Source organism: Lolium perenne, chromosome 4, assembly GCF_019359855.2.
Source record: "Lolium perenne isolate Kyuss_39 chromosome 4, Kyuss_2.0, whole genome shotgun sequence".
Classification (NCBI taxonomy): Eukaryota; Viridiplantae; Streptophyta; class Magnoliopsida; order Poales; family Poaceae; genus Lolium; species Lolium perenne.
Genome location: NC_067247.2, coordinates 164,531,168 through 164,538,716, shown reverse-complemented (window position 1 = coordinate 164,538,716; position 7,549 = coordinate 164,531,168).

Genomic DNA, 7,549 nt, shown 5'->3' with positions numbered 1-7,549 from the left:
GAACTATACATTTCCAGAATAGTCGCCCTGCACGGAACCCTGAAATCGATAGTGTCAGATAGAGGATCACAGTTCACCTCAAGGTTCTGGCAGAAAGTGCATGAAGGGCTAGGCACCCGTCTGAATTTCAGCACCGCCTATCACCCTCAGACCGACGGACAGACTGAGAGAGTCAACCAGATACTGGAGGACATGCTGAGAGCATGTGTACTGGAATACGGATCCAAGTGGGAAGACTGCCTACCTTACGCAGAATTCTCTTACAACAACAGCTACCAAGCCAGCCTGCAGATGGCCCCCTTTGAAGCCTTGTACGGAAGGAAATGCCGTACCACCCTGAACTGGTCGAAAGTCGGAGAAAGCCAAGTTTTTGGCCCAGATGTTCTTCGTGAAGCCAAAGAGAAAGTACACAAGATCCGAGAGTACCTCAAGACGGCGCAATCAAGACAGAAGAGCTACGCCGACAAGAGACGTCGGGAGATGACCTTCGAGATCGGAGACTTCGTCTATCTCAAGGTATCCCCCTTGAAAGGAATGCAGAGATTCCAGCTGAAAGGAAAGCTCGCACCCCGATATGTCGGACCTTTCAAAGTCCTCAGCCACCGAGGTGAAGTATCTTATCAATTGGAGTTGCCCGAAGAAATGTCGGCTGTGCACGACGTGTTTCATATCTCACTCCTCCGGAAGTGCCTTGAAGTCCCCGAGAAGACCGAAGTGTTCAAGAACATCGATCACCGATCGGTGGATATCAACCAGGACTTGACTTACCACGAAGTGCCGATTCGCATCCTGGAAGAAGCTTACCGAACCACCCGCACCCGAAGCATCAAGTTTCTGAAGATACAGTGGAGCAATCATACCGAGGATGAAGCCACATGGGAACGCGAAGACTTCATGAAGAAGGAGTACCCAGATCTCTTTAGTACCTAACTTTCTTTTCGATCTCGGGACGAGATATTTTGTAAGGGGGAAGGGTTTGTAACATCCCAAATTTCAATAAAAGAAAGTTAGAAGAATTCCAGAGAGCAAAAATTTCAAACCAACAAAAACTTTTCAAATTGCATATAGTGCCATGCATAGGACTTGTGCATTTGAGTGATATGCCATGATGATTGTTATTATGTGTATAAGCTAAACCCTAAAACCCTAAAGTGATCATGAGAAGATCACAAACCAAATAAATCCAAAAGAGGAAGAAAATCAAATAAATGCAAAACCCTAAAAACCCTCACATATGCTCTATGGCATTTTTATAAATTTTGACCCTAGACCAATTTGGTCTTCACCATTAGTTGGATAATGTTACTAAACACTTATTACAACTTTTGGAATCAAAGAATCACAATTCAAATGAATTTCAAATACAAAACTTGCTCACATATGATAATGGTCAAAACTGCCAATTCTAGTCTGATCACTACTTTGAGCCATTGCAATTCAATTTTCTCAAACCAAACCTTGCTAACTCTTTGCACCACATCAAAGTCAACATCAAGGTGAACACTTTTTGTAAAGATCACCATGCAAAATTCTTTCTTGATCATGAGCTATGCTCAACCAAAGTTGCAACTTTTTAACATATGTAACAATCTCACACTTAGCCAATTTTGCAAAAACTTGAATTCAACAATGCCACCACCACACCTCATCACCTCTGGTCATTTCTAACTAAATGAAATGCTCACAATTCAAAACTTGCAACCATTTGAATAGGATCAAATTTGGATAAAATTCACACATAATCAATATGGCACTATTTGACACTATTGCAAATAGTGATCTACCTCATCAACTCTACCTAAACCCTAGCTCAAATGGTCCCCTGGTTCCCTCTAACCAATCAATGATCAATAGAAACCCTAGGGAGAGAGAGAGCAAGGCTAGGACATGGCCATGCCGGCCATGTCGCCAACCCGACGCCCTCCCCCTCTCTTCCTTCCTTCCCCAACTGTCCGCCTCGCGCCGCCGCCACCACACTCTACTGGACATGCTAGAGCAAGCCCTGGTCGAGGAGGAGCACGACAGCAGCCAGAGCACGCGCGCCCAACGGTGGCCACGCCATGCCGAGGACGTCGCGCGTGGACACTCGCAGACGCGCCCTGGACACGCGCCGTCTGGCCACCTCGAGCACGCCCTGGACCACCTCGCCACGAGTTGAGCACCGCCGCACACGTGCGCATCCGCCAGACATGCCCTCGACCGCGACCCGTGCCCGCCGTTGCCGGAGAAGGAAACCCCGATCCGCCGCAGACGCGACAGACATGGAAGCAATGCGACCAATTTAGCCACCGCCCGACCGTGCTGTCACCGCCAAACGACTCGCCAGGAACCGCAGAACAGCGCCACGCCCTCGCCTAGCTCTCTAGCTCGCCGGAGACGCCGTGCGCATGTCGACCACCTCACTGCCCCGCAGCACCGTCTCGCGCCTATAAATAGAGACCTCCTTGGACCGAACCAAGCACACCATCACGATCACCACTCACCACCGCTTCGCCCAGCACCAGTAGCTACCTCAATCGCCGCCGGAGCAAGGCCAATCGGAAGATCACCGCCGCGGAAGCTCTGGAGCAATCGCCAACGATCCCGACCACCCCAGGCGACGCCACTGCTACCAGGAGACTCGCCGTCGTCCACAACCTCGTCACGCATACTGCCAACCCTTGCTGGAGCCGCCGTAAGCTCTCCCACCCCCTACCTGAGCCGCCGGCGAACTCCCTCTCTCACCGGCGACACGATGAACCTGAGCCGTTAGATCCTGATCTAATCCTACGCTCCACGTTGAAACATACCGCTTCGGCGTTTAAACGTCGCTGACGGGTGGAGCCCCCTTGTCAGGCAGCCCACGCGGGCACAGACGCGTGGTGGGCTGGCCTTGGGCCGTTTTAACTCGTTTAGGCCCAGTTAGCTTTCCCGCCGGCCCTTTTAATTCAAATTCGATTTAAACAATTCCAAATAATTTCAATACTGCCCAAACTTTGAAATTTAATAGATTTAAATTGGCTTAACCAAATTCAATGAATTTTATATTGTTGGAAAGCTAATGAAAATATCTACACAATGCCACTGGTCCCATGACCAGATTCATTGTAGAATTAATTTGATAAAAAGAATAAGGCAGGGACTTTTCCATATTCAAACAATTATTAAAAATAAACCAAAATAGATATTAAGTTAACTCCAACTCTAATAGCTCACATTTGACTTACACTAATTGATTATGCAATAAAATGGTGTGGTCACTTTGCATGATCATGCCCTAGTTTAATTAATGGACAATGTGGCTAGTTTATGTAGTTGATATTGTCCAAAACTATTAAGTAAATTATATGAAGTCTTATACTTCCTTTAAACTTTGTCTCAAATGAATTCATGTGATGTTTGGACCCCTGGCCAAACTCACTTATATGAATTATTTGGAGATTTAAATCATAGGTAGCACTATTAAATAGTATGAGGTGGTCTACCTCATTTAAATCATTTTCTCAAATGATAATGATGAATGTTTGACTTGGGTCAATATAAGTTCATATAGGATTGTTTGAGAAATTAAATATTAAGAAGATTTCAATGAGAGGAAATTATTTCTCAAGAACCCTATGGAAACTATCATTTACATATGAAATAAAAAGAAGTAAATTCTCCTCAAGCAACACAACCCATGCACTCTAATCAGATTATTTGTATGCATAGAATAGTTTGTGTGTTTATATGTGATACATGGAATAGCCATTTAATTAGTGAGTAATTATACTCGTATTCAAATTTAGACGCTAGCACCGGAGAGTACACCGAAGAAGAAGGTTGCTACCAAGAGGAGGAGGAGGAGAATTTTGAGAACTACCAACGCAAGCTAATATTCTTGCAAAAGTGCAAAGCCCCTTGGGGCAAGGCACCATGAATCTTACCTTTTCTTACATAAGCCTATCCCAAGTTTATACATTACAAGTTTTTACTTGTTTTCTCAATAAGTTGCTTTTATAGTTAACTTTGGTCAAAGTAAGAAGTTTACTAGAGTAGTAAAGTTAGCTTTCATCAAGCAAAGCAAGATAGCACCCCTCATGATTTAGAGCTAGTGCTAATGAATAAAATTTGACTACTCTAGATGGGAACAATGTGAATTGAAATGAATTTGAAACCTTGGAATGATGAAGCATTCCACTGAATGATTTTTGAAGGTGAATATGACCAAGAGAAGATAGTGATTTTTGATAAACATGATGTTGGTTTGAATGCGATACCTTTCCAATTATTAAGTACCCCCACAATACCTGACTATGGGTAGGGCTTAACTGGAAGTTTATGCATCTTAGTATGGGTTCCCTCTGAACACACGTCATAGGGGTTATGCTTGAGGCTGCCTCCGTTGTTGAGAAATGATGTGAAATTGAGGCGAATTGTACGGCCAAGCCCTGTGCAGTTCCCAGGTTGACAGTTGGTCTTCACTGGGAGGCCAAACTCATGGGGAGAGGTGCTCATACTAGGATTTGTAAGTGAAAGGTTATGGTTGATGATCCGCGTACTGTGTTACGATGACTCGGGGTAATCCCGACGGATGAAATCAAATGTTGTGGCACAAGTGTGCAACCTCTGCAGAGTGTAAACCTATTCGAATAGCCGCGTCCACGGTTACGGACGGTTGGAAAGGCCATACAGTTTCCGATGTCATATCTTTGAAAAAATGATGTTGAAAGAAGATGGTAAAATGACTTGTGGTGAATTGAATTGAAATCACCACTTGAATGGTGGGAATGACACTAATGTTCCCACTTGAGTTAGTTAGCAATTGAATAAGCTTTTCTCAAAAACTTATGAACTAAAACTGGCTTTATGCAAATAAACTAGAGCTTAGCAAACCTTACTAGAATGTCTAGCACTTACATTAGTATTAGTTTGTGAGTACTTAAAGTACTCACGGCTTTGTCCCTGGCTATTCAAATGGCCAGAGTATGAAGATGAACAAGGAGATGACCAGCAGGACGCCTACGACAACTAGGAGTCTTCCAACGTCAAGCGTTGGCCTGTGGACTAGAGAGTCCTTGTATCTTACGCTTTCGCTATGAACTTGTGTTTGTTCGTTGATCAATAGATCAACTATTCGTGTAATATGGATCATGTGATTCCAATGTGTAAGACTTTATGGTTTGTAATGAATGATGACTGTGATACTTAACTATTATGCCTCGCAACAACAATATTCCTGGGATTGCGATGTATGACATAATAGGCATTCGGGCTTAAAAATCCAGGTGTTGACAAGGTTTGACTTAGGTCAATATAGGTTCATGTATGATTGTTGAGAAATTAAATCTTAGGAAGATTTCAATAAGAGGAAATTATTTCTCAAGAGCCCTATGGAAACTATCATTTACATATTAAATAAAAAGAAGTAAAATCTCCTCAAGCAACACAACCCATGCTCCCTAATTAGATTATTTGTGTGCATAGAATAGTTTGTGTGATTATATGTGATGTATGGAATATCCATTGAATTAGTGAGTAATTATACTCGTATTCAAATTTAGACGCTAGCACCGGAGAGTACACGGAAGAAGAAGGTTGCTACCAAGAGGAGGAGGAGGAGAATTTTGAGAACTACCAAGGCAAGCTAATATTCTTGCAAAGTGCAAAGCCCCTTGGGGCAAGGCATCATGAATCTTACCTTTTCTTACATAAGCCTACCCCAAGTTTATACCTTACAAGTTTTCTACTTGTTTTCTCAAGAAGTTGCTTTTATAGTTAACTTTGGTCAAGGTAAATAAGTTTACTAGAGTAGTAAAGTTAGTCTCCATCAAGCAAAGCAAGATAGCACCCCCTCATGATTTAGAGCTAGTGCTAATGAATAAAACTTGACTACTCTAGATGGGAACAATGTGACTTGAATTGAACTTGAAACCTTGGAATGATGAAGCATTCCATTGAATGATTTTTGAAGGTGAATATAACCAAGAGAAGATGGTGATTTTTGATAAACATGATATTGGTTCGAATGCGATACCTTTCCAATATTAAGTACCCCCACAATACCTGATTATGGGTAGGGCTTAACTGGAAGTTTATGCATCTTAGTATGGGTTCCCTCTGAACACACGTCATAGGGGTTACGCTTGAGGCTGCCTCCGTTGTTGAGAAATGATGTGAAATTGAGGTGAATTGTACGGCCAAGCCTGTGCGCTCCCAAAGCTGACAGTTGGTCTTCACTGGGAGGCCAAGCTCATGGGGAGAGGTGCTCATACTAGGATTTGTAAGTGAAAGGTTATGGTTGATGATCCGCGTACTGTGTTACGATGATTCGGGGTAATCCCGACGGATGAAATCAAATGTTGTGGCACAAGTGTGCAACCTCTGCAGAGTGTCAATCTATTCGAATAGCCGCGTCCACGGTTACGGACGGTTGGGAAGGCCATACAGTTTCCGATGTCATATCTTTGAAAATGATGTTGAAAGAAGATGGTGAAATGGCTTGTGGTGAATTGAATTGAAATCACCACTTGAATGGTGGGAATGACACTAATGTTCCCACTTGAGTTAGTTAGCACTTGAATAAGCTTTTCTCAAATACTTGTGAACTAAAATTGGCTTTATGCAAATAAACTAGAGCTTAGCAAACCTTACTAGAATGTCTAGCACTTACATTAGTATTAGTTTGCGAGTACTTGAAGTACTCACGGCTTTGTTCCTGGCTATTCAAATGGCCAGAGTATGAAGATGAACAAGGAGATGACCAGCAGGACGCCTACGAAAACTAGGAGTCTTCTGACGTCAAGCGTTGGCCTATGGACTAGAGAGTCCTTGTATCTTACGCTTCCGCTATGAACTTGTGTTTGTTCGTTGATCGATAGATCAACTATTCGTGTAATATGGATCATGTGATTCCGATTTGTAAGACATTATGGTTTCTAATGAATGATGACTATGATACTTAACTATTATGCCTCGCAACAACAATATTCCTGGGATTGTGATGTATGACATAATAGGCATCCGGACTTAAAAATCCGGGTGTTGACACTTGTGTCCGTCCATCCGTGTTTCGCCTTCATCTACAGCACATCGAGCGCTACTCTCAAGCGGGACTCCCCCAACCCGCGACCTGAGTCGTACAACGGAGTATTCGAGCCTATCTCCAGTTGCTCAAGCTTTGATTTCCGCTTGGCGCCTTTTGTATTTTCGAGAAGCAGATCTTGAAGATGAGGGTCCCGCACGACTGAAGCTAGCGGCACCTCTTCGTCGTCAAGGTTATTGTCGTCGTCAAGGTTATTATCGTCGTCAAGGTTATCGTCTTGTGCGACAAACTCTTCATCGTCATCAATATCATGATGCCCTCCTTCTTGCTGGCCATTATTACCACCTGTTGCCGTCGTCCCATTGACCTCCGTGCCATCATCGCTCATCCATTGATTGTGTCCATGCATGAAACCATTAGTGAGCAGGTGCCCCTGCAATTTGCCTGAATACGGGATGTGGGAGATGCATGTAGGAAGGGAAGTTTTGCTCAAAAAATATGATTTTGTTTGGTCAAATTGGTTAAATTGGGGATAGAAATGGGCAA